This window comes from Canis lupus, chromosome 25 (assembly GCF_003254725.2).
Source record: "Canis lupus dingo isolate Sandy chromosome 25, ASM325472v2, whole genome shotgun sequence".
NCBI classification, from domain to species: domain Eukaryota; kingdom Metazoa; phylum Chordata; class Mammalia; order Carnivora; family Canidae; genus Canis; species Canis lupus.
This window is the reverse complement of record NC_064267.1, coordinates 28,182,781-28,196,921: the sequence shown is the minus strand read 5'-3', so window position 1 is coordinate 28,196,921 and position 14,141 is coordinate 28,182,781. Positions and strand designations below refer to the sequence as shown.

Here is a 14,141-nt window from a genome sequence, read left to right as displayed (position 1 = left end):
GCTGCCGAGAACTCACATTTGGATTTTTCAGGAATTTCTTCTGGCAGAGAGAGCTGTCCCACCTTAAGTTCCCCTCCCTCCTCCAGTGGCAGCTCACATCCAGTAATTGGTGGATGCGTGGTCAAAAGGTGTGGCCCCCATGACTCTATTTTGGACAACTGTAAAGGGCATCTCAGCTCTAGAGCTTCCTGTGGTAGTGGCTGAAGCTTCTGTTGCAAATGCAACAACCCCTCTGCCAGTTGCTCCTCCCAAAAGCACACCCCAGTAATGCTCTAGCATGCAAGTCTCCTTCTCAGTTTATTTCCTGGGGAATCCAACCCCGTATACCACTCACATTGTGGTTATTACATGAATGGAGAAAAATTCTTATTCATTCTTCAAGTCTCTGAAGTATTGGGTTTATTTGTTATAATACCTCAAATTTCATCTTATTTCAATTATTGAGCAGTGAGAAGCAAATTGACCTGTGAATTAGAAGACTTGAATCCTAGTTCTATTTTCTCAGGAACTCATGTTTTTTTTTTTTTTTTTTTTTTTTTTTTTTTTTTAATTTTTTTAATTTTATTTATTTATGATAGTCACATAGAGAGAGAGAGAGAGAGGCAGAGACATAGGCAGAGGGAGAAGCAGGCTCCATGCACCGGGAGCCTGACGTGGGATTCGATCCCGGGTCTCCAGGATCGCGCCCTGGGCCAAAGGCAGGCGCCAAACCGCTGCGCCACCCAGGGATCCCAGGAACTCATGTTTTGACTTTGAAATTCACTTCTCTTAGCCCCAATCTTATCTGTACAATGAAGGTGCTAGATTAGATAATTTTAAAGGTCTCTTCCAACTTTAATAATCTGTGGTTATGCTCTTTCTAAAAAGTATCTCTTCATGAGGCTATAGCAATATCCAGTGGCTGTTATATCAGTTGAAAATTTCCACCCAAGCAAAGGATTTAGAATGTAACCCTATATCATGACCTCTCTCTTTTGCTTCTCCTCATCCCATCTCTTTTCCCTTCTGCCTTCACCACCTGTCCTCTATTCCTTTCTGATTCATCTCATCCACCAGCCAGAGAGTAGGTCCAGAAAACCTCAGTCATTTCTTTGAGCTCAGCTGCTGCTGTATGCCTCCAGCTGAAATTCCATCTGGAGCTACTGTTTTAGGCCAACTCCTCCTGTGAGAGCCGTTTCTTTTTTTTTTCATTGCACCTCTCAGCTCTTGTACCCCAGGGATGGCTTGGGCAGCACTGGCCACTAAGGACAAACATTGGCCTTTTTCTTTCACCAAGTCAGAGCTATTTTGGAATCAGACTGTTCTTGATATCTCACCCTGGGAATATGATGCTTTGTTAGGCCCTGTAACCAGTGAGAAGAACCCAGCCCTGCCTTCATGGCACTTACACACAGCTTACACATTGTCACTCGAACAGTCAGAATATGGTTAGCCTTTTGTTTAATAGTGCTTTGCAGTTTAGGAAGCATTTTCATATTATCTCAGTCCATCTCTGAAATAACTCGGTGAGTCTAGTATTATTATTTTCCTCACTTTGCATACAAAGAAAGAGAAGCTAAATGACCACACTGTCACTGGCAGAATTAGAACTGAAGCCCCTATCTTCTAACCACTAAACCTGCACTTTTTTTCCCCTTTTGCCTTTTATTAACCTAGTAAACTTATTTTCTAGATCATTGCCTAGATCCTCCAGGCAGGTCTCTGGGCTTCCATAAAAATTGGATCATGTCCTGGTATGTAAATAATTAGTTTGCAAGATGCCACCCACCCCCTCAACTGGATTGGGAAATTTTTGAAGATAGAACCTGTATCTTGATCATCCTTATATTTCATTTAAGTGACTAAATAAATATTTTTGATTTATAAGAAGTTTAATGCATTTTCCCCCATGACACTAAAATCTTTCACATTGTGTGATGGTAATAGTAACGAGGACTGCTTATATGTAGAGATGATAGGAGGCTGCTTATGGGTGTAACATTCAAAGTCTGGAGAATTCCTTCCTTCCTTATTACCTCCCAAATACCTTTCTTAAATGGTGATATAACCATTCATTTCATGGCATATAAGTTCTCAAATGACTTAAATCCACTCTGGTTTAGAACAGATTTCTCTCAGGCTCTCTTCCAAGAAGAAGAGAAGTGGGTTGTGGAAGAAGTGTGCCTAAGACGGGGGGAGGAGGAACCACAGGGAGAGAAAAAAGGACATAAGAAGTGGATTTTTGAGATATTAGCGGAAAATGATCTAAACTGCCAGTTTGGCTGGTATATGTCTCAGGGCTTCAAAAATCCCTTTTCTGTTTCTTCAGGAAGCTGGTGAGAGCAGTAGGAGTAAAGGTAAAGGTGGGTATTTGAGGCATTTTGTACCAATTCTGAAACAAGCAATTCCAGGGTTAAGGGCAGTGTGACTCCAGCTAAATCAGAAGTGGAGCACGGTGCAGCATGAAATCACCCTTGCTGCCTCTGCATGTTCAGGCACCAGGTTGTGCTACTTCAGCACCGAAGACAGCGCCATGAGGGCCCCCTCAGAAACTGATTTGGGCCTCTGTGGCTCTTAACATTGGGGAGTTCTGCATGTTTGATTCCGCGTCCTTGGCAAGCTGTGCTGAAGCTGGAGTCTTAAGGAAGGCTCAGTATCTAGGAATCTAACTCAGATTCCTTTGGCTTTTACTCTAGGCTAGTAATCCTTTCCCTTTTAAGTTTATTCTTCGGGCTTTAAGGCTCATCCTCCCAACTCTCACCCCCACCCTTTCCCCCAGCCGTTTGGGGCATTTATCTAATCCTTTCTGTCCCATTCTATGAGAAAAATGATGGAATCCTGCGGCATCTTTCCCCCTCCCTGTCTTCTGTAACTAATCTCATCCCTTTTGGTTTAAGTATGCTCTTTCATTCCTTGGATCTCTGGCTCTCTGTTTTCCATGTAAGACTTGGCTACATAGCCCTAGATTTCAGGGAGGCATGGATAGTCTGTGAAATATAATTGACAGAGAATTGGATGCCATTTATTTTCCATTTTCCAAAGTAGTACGTGGACCCTATGGCAGGGATCTCCTGTAGACATGGCATCTTAGCTCAATGAACATGTTCCCACTAGTGGGAGTTTCAGGCTCAGTTTCAGGACAAGCTGGGAGAAAGTCTCTAAGAATCCCCAGGGCTTCAGAGATGCCACAAATTATGCAATAAAAGCTACATTGCAATTCTGTCTCTGTGAAAGGCCACCCTGTGTATAGATTTGATTCTTCAACAAACCATGAAGATTAGAACAGATCACTTAACTTCCTTGAGTCTCAGTTCCCTCAATTGTAAAGAATGAAAACAACAACTACCTGTCTTATGTAAAAATTAATGAGATCATTTATGAGAATTATTTTGTTCACAGCAGAGTGTTGCCCAATAATTAATAATAATAATCCCTGCAAAAACTTTGAAGGGTAGATATTGGAATTTCTGGTTTCCTAATCCTTATGGGTTATGAAAGTATCAAACCATGCCCATCAGAGATGTGCAGATAGTGATTACAGGACAATTCAAAAAGAAACTTGTTATTCTGCTTTGTGTTGGCTATTGCCTGTGAACTTGGCTTTGGCCTGTTCTGTATCTGAAAAAAATTTTTTCTTCCATTAACTTAATAAGCCAGGGACACTCACACTGACACCCTTGATTTATCAGACACAGTGCTGCTGGAAACAGCTAGTGACACATCCCCTCCTCCACCCTCATTTCTCACTGTCAGTTAGACATCTCAGAACCTTGCAGAAGCCTGTGGGTTTTATTAGTCATTGTCCACATGTTCTCATCCTTCCCCCAGCTACCTTCATGTCACTTCCACTCATTGCTGCATATCTTTTGGATGATTTGACCTTCCTTCGGACTTCCTAAGAATGACCACTTTGTGCTGTCTCTAAAGAAGGATAAGCCCTATCATTTTTAGGTCTGTGGAGAATGCAATTTCTGTCTATATGCTCATTTAGGTGTTTAACACTCACCACTCATCCTATTATGTCCTTGAATGATTTGTATAATCATCCTGCTTGGTTGTCTACACAGCCTCCATTTCCCCTTCTTTCCCAACAAGGCTCCAATTGTGTTCATATATCCTCCATTCCCTGTGTAGTCATGTGCCAAACTTACCCCAAGCTCCATAGTAGGCCTGAATGGGGGAGGAGTATTCCTCTTCCCTGTACCAGTGGCTAATGCTGTGAGGTCTCTACAAAAGGCTTTCTTACTCTTAAGAGGCCGTGGAGTGTGTGGATGAGATGCTGAGAATTGCTGCTGCCACGTTGCTACCAGCCTAATATTAAAGCCAACACTGCACGTGACAGGGCACAGAGATGAAAAGAACCTGGGTCCTTAATGACATTGCCAAGCCCCTATTTCAATCAATTGTGAAACCTGCTTTTCTTTTGGCCTTCCTGTTATGTGAGCTAATCAAGTTCTTTATTGATTGAGCAGGGGTTTCTGTTACTTGCAGCTAAAAGCATTCTAATACACCAAGTTTCTAGTCAGGAGATGAGTCTAGGTCATTTGTTAAAGACACAGCACACACTCGATCTGCTGTTGAGCCCCACCATCAGTACTCCAAATTAATCTACAGAGCTTCTTAAACCAACAGCATTTTCACTCACGCCTGCCATATTTAGCCATGTGTGTCTGACATTAAGCGACAGTAATTAGAAGACGTATTTTTTTAAGATTTTATTTATTTGAGAGAGAGAGTGCCTGCACAAGCTGGGGGGAGGGGTAGAGGGGGTAGGAGGAGCAGACTCCCCAGTGAGCAGGGAGCCAGATGCGGGGCTTGATTTCAGGACACTGAGATCATGACTTGGGCAAAGGCAGACTCTTAACCGACTGAGGCACCCGGGTGCCCCTAGGGGAAGTATTCTCTCAGTTTGTGGATTTTGTTGGGGGGTATTCAGATTCACTCTTAATCATAACTGGTTCTATTTCCTCCAGGTGCCAAGCCTCATTTGCTACCTTAATTACTTGATCTGTGTAGTTTTCTTTGTTTTTGCAAGAAATAGTTCCTTCAGCTATGCAGAACAATGAGCTAACCAGGGAAGAAGATATTCGTCAAGTAGGGAGACCCTTTCACTCCTTGAAGCTTGTTTAGGGGCCCAGGATTCTCTATGTTAAAGATTTCTGGCGGCCACATTTATTAAACTTCCTCAAAGGAACATGTTGAGAGGATATCATATCCACCCTTCTATGGAAGACTCTCTAACCAATGATCTGTCAGCTGAAACAATAATTTCTTTTTCGCAACTGTGGTGTGCTGTCTGACTCACAGGGGTGGTAGAAAGTGAAGGAAGCCATTTTTTAAAGACTGATTCTTCACACTTGTAGATAGATGATTGATAGGCTACTAGATGGAACTTAGAAAAGAAAGGACAGATAGAGGATCTGGGGGACAGAAGAAGCTGCTAGGAGATGAATTTCATACTTCCTACAGATCTAATAGTAAAATCCAGTCCAGAAATCATTTTGAGTGCCTGCAAGTGCAAGTTTTGTTGAAAGGGTCACTGAGGCACTTTCTCTATCCTTGGGGTTTCATAGTCTAGTGAAAGATTGTATAAATAAGCAGAAAGTTACTTTTTACCATAAAACTAACTGAATAGAAGATATGAATAATTGTTCAGGACAATAGTGAAAGAGCTACCACAAAAAGATAGGTCATTAATTTTTCAAATTTTCAAATGAGCTGTGTAGATTATAATCTAGAGAAGAAAGGAAGTTGGGGCTACAATGGTCTAGGAAATTATGGAGGATATGGGAATGAATTCACTACCATTACTGTCTTAATTACTATTATATTGCTACTCTGATGATAACAGATTCTATTAACTGAGCATCTACTGTAATCTAGAGCTAAGCACTTTTCTATAGTCACTCAGTCTTCACAACAGCATTATCTGCTTTATCCCCACTTTATAATAGGGAAACTGAGAATTAGAGGCTGAGGAATTTTTAAAAACAGTTTTATTGATATATAATTCACATACCATAAAATTCACTCATTTAAAGTTTACAATTCATTGCTTTTTAGTATATTCACCACTGCTCAACCAGCCATCACCACAATCAATTTTCAAATATTTTCATCATCCTGAAAAGAAATCCTAAATCCATTAGCCCCATTTTCCCCCAAATCCCCAAACCTCTACTTACACATTTTAACTCAGGCCTGTTGGGCACTGAAGGATTTGTAAAAGATTACAACTCCAGAATTACTATAATATTATTTAGCTCCCCAAGCCTTACCAACTTTGAGACTGATCTGACAAAATGGGTAAGTAGATGGTTTAGTTTAAACATGAGGATGAATTGCTGGATGAATTCTTAGCCGCATCTTGTCTGTTGTGCTGAGTTTTCATATGTATTGACTGGGATAAGAAGCTCTACACTTGTGCTTATAGGCCATTTCTCTCTTCTCTGTTTATGTGCTGCCCAAGGCTGGGACTCTTGCAGATTTCAAATAAAATTTCCTTTGCAGTTTGGGCTGAGAGTGGAGAGCAGAGAGCGCTGATTCACAGATGACTAAACAAATAACGTTTAACATCCTTGGCCTCACCTTCAAACTGGGAGATTGGTTACTAAACAGAAGTCTTTGCTGAAGCAAAAGCTCCGTCTCTTCCCCTTTCATCAGTCAGTGGGTTAGCCAAGTTGGAAATTGGTATGTGTTCCTGTTATAGAACTCCCAACAGATCCCTCTGTATTGAGAACCAGTCGGCAAGACTTAAACCCTAATGTCTAAATATAAAAACTTGGTGAATTTGAGATGTGGAATCCAAAACTGAATGTTAAAAGCATTCAAATTGCAAACACTAGGATCCCAAAGCATAAAGCAAGGATCTGAAATTTTCTGATACCTTCTTTTAAGTAAACAAGGACAGGAAGTTGGAGAAGAAATGGGCCCGTCCAGACTGTCCTCAGTCCTGAGATTCAGAGAATATTAAGTAACTTGTCTAAAATCACTCAGCTGTTCAGTTGAAGAAGAGCTGAGCTTTAAATCCAAGCCTCCCTGATTCCAAAGGGCATTTTCTTTCCACTATACCAAGACGTGAAGAGCAAGTAGAGTCATGGAGGAGAACCAAAGAGCCAAGAGACTGAGTGATAAACAAAACATACTCAGAGTATCCTAGTGGGGGGTGGAAATTGCTTCTTCCCACCAGCAGGAAAGGTGGTCTCAATATCTAGAGGCAGTTCTGAAGGCTGGTAGCAAGAGCTCCTTCCCTTTGGTTTGCTCATTCTCTCAGGGCTTCTGTTTGTTCTGGGAGATGCCACCTGAGTGCTGGGTGGGGGGAACGGGGCTTGAAACAGTAATATCTCTAATCTCCAACAGGCTACCAAGCTTGCAGCATATTTATTTTTTGATGTTTTAAACTTGATGGAACAAACCATGGCCCTCACAGAAATTCCTACTTACAGGTAACAGTGCCAGCAGTGTGCCATCTTTTTATCTTTCATGCCAGGCAGGAGAGGAGCAAAGAGGAACACGTTCAGATGCATGGGTGGGAGGCCATGAGCCTCCCTCTAGACGCAGACCATAGAGAATCAGCCCCATCTCTCCTCTGGGCTTTCGCTAAGAGCCTATGGAGAAGAATGCGATCATGTCTGAAAAGTGAACTGAATTTGCAGCAAGAAGCTGAATAACTCCAAGACCTACAAGTGCCATTATCTGGCTCCCATTTCTAGTCCTGATTCAAGGACCAGATTGAGTTTATCTTTTAAAAGAACTGGTCAGCTCTTGAATCAAAGAGCCAAGCCCTCTTATTTTCCTCTTCTGGGTTTTTGAATAGTGGTGAGAGCCCCCAGTGCCATGGTAACGGAGCTGTGGAAAACCTAAACCAGAAAATGGGATGGGAATGACCCCAGGGGGGTGGCAAGCCTCTGAGAGATAAGGGAGTCATCCTTGTGAAGGCAGGTGGGAAGCTGGTCCTTTGCTCCATTGTGATGTCGCTCACTCCCACTAAGATCGCGGCGGGTGGCATAACAGGGAGGCCAAACCTGCAGTGCTCAGACTGAATGCCAGCTCTGATACTTACCAGCTGTGTGACATTTGACAGGCTGATTAACCTCTCTGAGCCTACGTCATGGGACTGATGTATGGATGATATCAGAGGATGAGTGATTATAAGTGCTTGGCCCATATTAGATGCTGAACAAATAGAAGTCATTGTGGCTTATTTTAAGCATGGGCTTCTTATCTCTCACCCCAAGTTCTCTCTGATGATATGGTTTGTCTATCTGAAAGAGGTATGAGGGCCCCTGGTTAGCACAGTCAATTAAGCATGCGACTCTCAGTTTTGGCTCAGGTTGTGATCTCAGGGTTGGGAAACTGATTTCCCACATCAGACTCTGTGCTCAGTGGAGAGTCTGCTTGGGATTCTCTCTTTCCCTCTCCCTTTGCGCCTCCTGCCCATGCTCTCTCTCTCTCTTTCTTTTTTAAAATTTTATTTATTTATTTGACAGAGAGAGAGAGCACACAAGTGGGGATTGGGCAGAGGGAGAGGGAGAAGAAGGCTCCCTGCTGAGCAGGGAACTCAACATGGGGCTTGATCCCAGGATCCTGAGATCAGGACCTGAGCCCAAGGCAGACACTTAATCGACTGAGCCACCCAGGCGACCTCTCTCTTTATCTAAAATGAACAAATCTTTAAAAAAAAAATGAAAGAGATATGGGTGAGAACAAACTCCCATATCATAGGCTTACTTTGATCTGGGAGGACCCAGGGAAAACTAGCTGGTATTTTTCTTATATATGAAGCTGTTCCTGTTCCAGACCTGATGAGAATGGAAGAAGAGAAAATTTGTAGACAGAGAGTCAGAAATGGAAAAACCCAGATTTCTACAGCCCCAACTTACAGACAGACCCTGGGCCAGGCATTTCCTTTCACTGACTTTAGACTTCTGCTATTACATGGGTTCCAAAAGATAGCAAGCTCTTTTGAAAAAACACATATTAGGGTTTGGACGAGGTTACCCTCCTCTGTAAAATACCTTTCTACTCAGCTCCTTGTGGACTGACACCCTGCTGCCAGAGTCTTCTCCCCTGCATTGGGATTTTGTCTGTTGGGCCAAATGCAATCACTGAATGAATCACTGAATACATCACAGCTCTGGGGTGGGGGAAGGACCAGACTTGTATAGGGGGAGGAGAGACAACTGAAAAGCCAAAGCTACAAGGCCCGAGTGCATCCTCTACCTTTAGCATTTCCCTAGAGCTGGCCCATTGGCCACCTAGCAATGGAGCCCTGGTGTATTTATCAGTCCAGACCACAGAGGGACTCAGGAACTCCCTGTCACTCCATCTCACTGGGTGGAAGGTCACTTGGGAAGGTCACTGCACCTCACTGGGTCCCCAACTCCACTTCTGTGAAATGAAAGCATTGGCCGGCTTCAAGTCTGGAACTCTGATGGTGTGCTTATATGGGAGGATGCTCATATGGGGTTCCCAGTGGGGAGAAGGGTGAGGGGGGTTGGTTAGCAGCCAGGAGCTCTGTGATGAAGCCTTTAGCCCCATTCCTTCTACTGCTCACAGCTTGCTCAGGGGGAAAGGCAGAGGTCACTGGTGAACCATCTTGCAAGCCCTGGATTGCAAAGGCTGACTGGAGAGAGAGGAATTCTACAGGAAGTGGGTGGTAGTGCATTGAAGGAAGCCCTTCTCCCTTTCTTATCTAATGTTATTTTATTTTTTCAATAAATATTTATTGAGCACCTATGGCATATTGGGTCATTGTTCACATCAGTGTACAAATACACAAAGATCCATGTCTTTGCAAAGCATATGGTCTAGTGCGGGAGATAGATGGTAAAAATGAGTGTAGAAAACACTAATTTACGATGTCTTCTTGGTGATAAGGACCATGGGAGACAGAATGAGGGTGGTCATGGTGGGGTTTTGATGGGGGTGTGGTTAAAATGAAAATAAGTGACTTTCAAACAAAGATTAGAAGGACCTTGGCTGGCCAAGGGGAGAACATTTAGAATGCAACTACATATTAATATTCACAAAATGCCCTTTAATGAGGCTATTCATTAGTGCTACTTGTTTATTAATAATTAATAAATGAGCCATCATCTGTTCATTCCCTTTTTTCCTCTTTCGCAGAGGCTTGTGCACGCTTTGTGTTTCCTCGGCTGTCCAACTTTTCTCTTTGTCTCCCTCTTCTTAGGGATGCTCCTGTTTCTTCCCTCATTTCTTCCCCGTCACCTGGGATTTTTCCACCGTGGTTCCCGCTCCTGCCGCGTCCCTCCCCCCACCCCGCCCCCCTTCCCCCGCGGGCTCCCCGCGACCCCGCTCTGCTCCAGCTCCCCCGCCAGCCTGTCAGTTTCAGTCCGCTGCTGCCCGCAAACAGAGTGGAACAGCCGGGCGGGGAGAGAGAGACGCGAGGCAGGAAAACCCTCCAGCCGAGCCGCCGCCAGGGCGCATTGCGGGTGCACCCTCCCCTTCCCCCTCCCCCTGCCCCAGGCTTGGGGGGGCCTTCCGCTCAGCTCTCCTTCTCAAAGTGATTAGGGCGCTGGGGACAACCCCAGGACGAGGCAGCCCCCACCCCCCCCAAGCTCGCATCCCCTTTCAGATGCAGCAGGCCAGCGCGAGGAAAGACACCCCAACTGCAAGCCTCTGCCTCCTCACATTCAGAGTCAGGATGATGATGATGTTCATCATCATATCGGCTCAGTGTTCTTGTGAAAGTTGAATTAAAAAAAAAAAGTATGCGACAGTGCTTTGGTAAATGCCACACTGAAACTCAAGATAACATTCCGGATGCAGGGCAGGTGTGTGTGAGGGGGGTGGGGGTGGGGGGCGGGGGTTGTGCTGGGTTCTGAGCGGGCTAGCAGTGAACTGACCCGCTCTTGGCCCGCGGGAGCCTGCGTTTCCCTCTGGGGGAGAGAGAAAGAGAGGTGTGCCACTGGCTGTGACAGAGTGCAGACAGGGATGAAGCCCACCACAGAGCTCTATTCTGGCCTGAGGATTAGGAACCACCCTTCTTTGTATTGGCCTGGAGTGATCTAAATGTAACTGTGGTTGGAACGTGGTAAGGTTCCAGTGATGATCAGACTGAGGAGGGGCAATGCAAGGACGAGCGTCCATGTGCGATGGGGCTTCCGTTCCCCCTAAGGAACTTGGTGGCCTGACATGCCAGGGAGCACAGAGGATGCTGGGCCCAGCAGGATGCAGGTAAAAGGGCGGAGGATGTGGTTAAGAGGCTCCCGGAGAAGCCCTCTCCCGCCTGTGGGACAGCTCCTCACTGATGCTCCGTCCAGACACTGCTGATCCTTCAGAACCCTTGGTGAAGGGACGCCTGGGTGGCTCAGCGGTTTAGTGCCTGCCTTCAGCCCAGGTCGTGATCCTGAAGTCCTGGGATCGAGCCCCACATCCCACATCGGGCTCCCTGCATGGAGCCTGCTTCTCCCTCTGCCTGTGTCTCTGCCTCTCTCTGTGTGTCTCTCATGAATAAAAAAAAAAAAAAAATCTTATAGGCATGGTAATAAGCTAGGAAGCTATTAAAAAAAAAAAAAGAACCCTTGGTGAAGAGGGCATAGTTTTACATTCTGTTGAGACAACGATCTTATGCACGCATATTTGTCATTGTATTTGGTTCTGGATTGCCTACTTGTGCTTTGTACCCATTTTCCATTGCTTATTTGTATACTGTTTTGTGGGGATTTTTGCTTTTTTTTTTTAATTTGTTGGGGCACTTAATATATTATGCGCAATACTCCCTTTCTGGCTTGCTGCCAGTAGTTTTTCCAGTTTGTGTTTTAATTTGTTTATAGTATTTTTGACACCTTTTTGGGGTTTAGTTGGTGTATAATAAACTGCACATATTTAAAGTGTTCAATTTTATGAGTTTGGAAACGTGTACATCAGTGAAACCATCATCACGATCAGATTAACATGCATTTTTATCACCCTCCAAAGGGTCCTCCAGGCAGTGGTAATCCACGCCTTTTTTTCTGCCCTTATCCCCAGGCAACCACTCCATCTCCTTTCTGCCACTATAAATTAGTTTACATTTTCTAGAATGTTACATAAATGGCAATATACAGTTTGTGCTCCTTTTTGATCTGGCTTCTTGCACACAGCATAATGATTTGAAGATTCATCCATGTTGTTACATGTATCAATAGCATGTTCTTTGTTACTGAGTGGAACCACTGCATGGATATACCACAGTTTGTGTATCCATTTACCTGTTGATGGACATTTGGGTTGTTGCCAGTTTGTGGCTATTAAAATTTTAGCCCCTGTGAATATGTGTATGTCTTTGCATGTCAAGTAGGATTTCGACAGCTACAGATGCAAACATATTTAAGACAGAGGGAGTACATAGCCGCAGAGAAGTAAAGACAGAACATGGACAGGGAATGGTGTTGTAGCTGTCTGGGGTAGGTGGAATCCAAGATACTCGCTCAGAGGGCAAGGGGAGAACAGAGAGCAGGTTAGAGTTGAATCCCAGAGGGTTTTGGAGTTTCTGGTTTGGGTTTGTTTTATTCTATACACAAAGGGGAGCCACGGCAAGTTTTTTTCTAAGGCAGGAAAAATACAATTAGAATTTCAACTCTTTTCAGATGAACATCCCCTCAATTCATATTTTGCTGAATAGTGAAGCCAAATGGTCAGTTTGCTTTTAATGTTAGCATTGGGAAGCAATTACTTAAGCAGAACCTTGGAGCTAGCCAGTGGCAGAGCCCTAGGGTCTTGGGGGGAAAGGATTGTCCTCTCTCTCTTATTTTTCCCACTTGTATAAGAAAATAATCATAATGAACTGTCCCTTGTCCAGGTATGCCTTTCTGTAGTGGCATGTATGTATTCCAAAAACAGCTCATAAGATGTAAAAATGGATTTCTGGCCAATAAGTTCTAATTTCTCATTTATTTCCATTGAAAAAATTGGTTACATGTTACTGTAGAAAAGTGTCATCTTACAAAAATCATCCTTATAAAATGAATTAGTTAGGGTCCCAACAGGAAAAAGGCAGCAACTCAGAATGGGATAACTCAAAGGGACTTTTTTAAAAAAAGAACTCTTTACAAAGGCATGGAACTTTGGGGGCCACAAGAGATAAGTGTGTGTGATAGTCAGAAAGAACAAGTGGAAAGAGTGTTTGTCATTGGGACCGTGATGGAGACTCATGTAGTAAGCCTCCCTTTGTTGAGGTAGAGATAACAAAACACACACACACACACACACCTTGCTCACACTCTCATCTTTGTTAGTGGCCAAACCCAAGTAGAAGTTGGAGATCATGGGATGTTGCCCTTTGATGTGGCCCATATGAGCTGAAAGTAGGCTGGAGAAGGATAAGAATACCATTGGGAGGTGTGTGAAATCAGCTTCTATTACCTTTGCCTCAGGTACCCCCTTCTCCTCCTGATCCACTCTCCATCCTTCACTGTTCTGTGCCTCAGGGTCACCTTCACCCTCTGGCTTCTGGTTAGATCTGACCAAGAGGAGGTACCATAGAGAGTGGTGTAGTATTTGCTCCCCTGCTCTCTGCTCGCTGTATTGCTGCAGGCTGGCTGTGCCCTGTACCAAAGGATGCAGCTGCTATTAGGGAGCATCTCCCTATACAGTTACTTTTCCCCAGGGTCTGGCAGCCAATACTTCCCACTGGCCCTATGGGTTCAGGAATGAAAACGGGTCTCTGATATTTAGTCCTGGGGTACAACATCATCCCTGGTTAGTTTGATCTAATCCGACCAGCTTCTTTATGAATAGTTTCTTCCTATCTCTCCTCTTTAACATCCTTGGGTCGCTATCCATTTCCTGCCAAGATTCCAACTGACCAAAGTCAAATACAAGAAAAAATTCACTTGGCTCTCCTGATTCACCAAATGATTCCCTGTACCTAGGCAGACTAACATAGCTCCTGGGACAGTTGGCCCATCCTACGGCATCTCCTGGCCGCTGGAGGCCTTGTGTTTCCCTGCAGATTGTTTTGGAACCTCAGGAGTGCTCTCCTACTTCTGCCTCCTACATGTGACTGCTCCATCTTGCCTGATCACTTTTAGGAAGCCTTTGCTTCAGGCCTGCTGCTCCCACACCCACCCTATGCAAGGAAGCATAGGGATGGGATATCTCAGTTTTTCTCTGCTTTATGTTCATAGCCTCTTCCAACCCATTCCAACTTGTGTTGT

The 14,141-nt window shown here is 44.2% G+C and overlaps 1 long non-coding RNA gene across 1 annotated transcript; it reads right to left on the bottom strand.

Annotated features, from left to right (window-relative positions):
- Positions 1-6,014: 6,014 nt before the first annotated feature.
- LOC112670127 (uncharacterized) lies at positions 6,015-9,071 on the bottom strand. Its single transcript, XR_003142778.3, has 3 exons — positions 8,997-9,071; positions 8,710-8,780; positions 6,015-7,586 (listed from the first exon to the last, which is right to left on the bottom strand). It is a non-coding gene; the product is annotated as an uncharacterized LOC112670127 (long non-coding RNA).
- Positions 9,072-14,141: the final 5,070 nt, after the last annotated feature.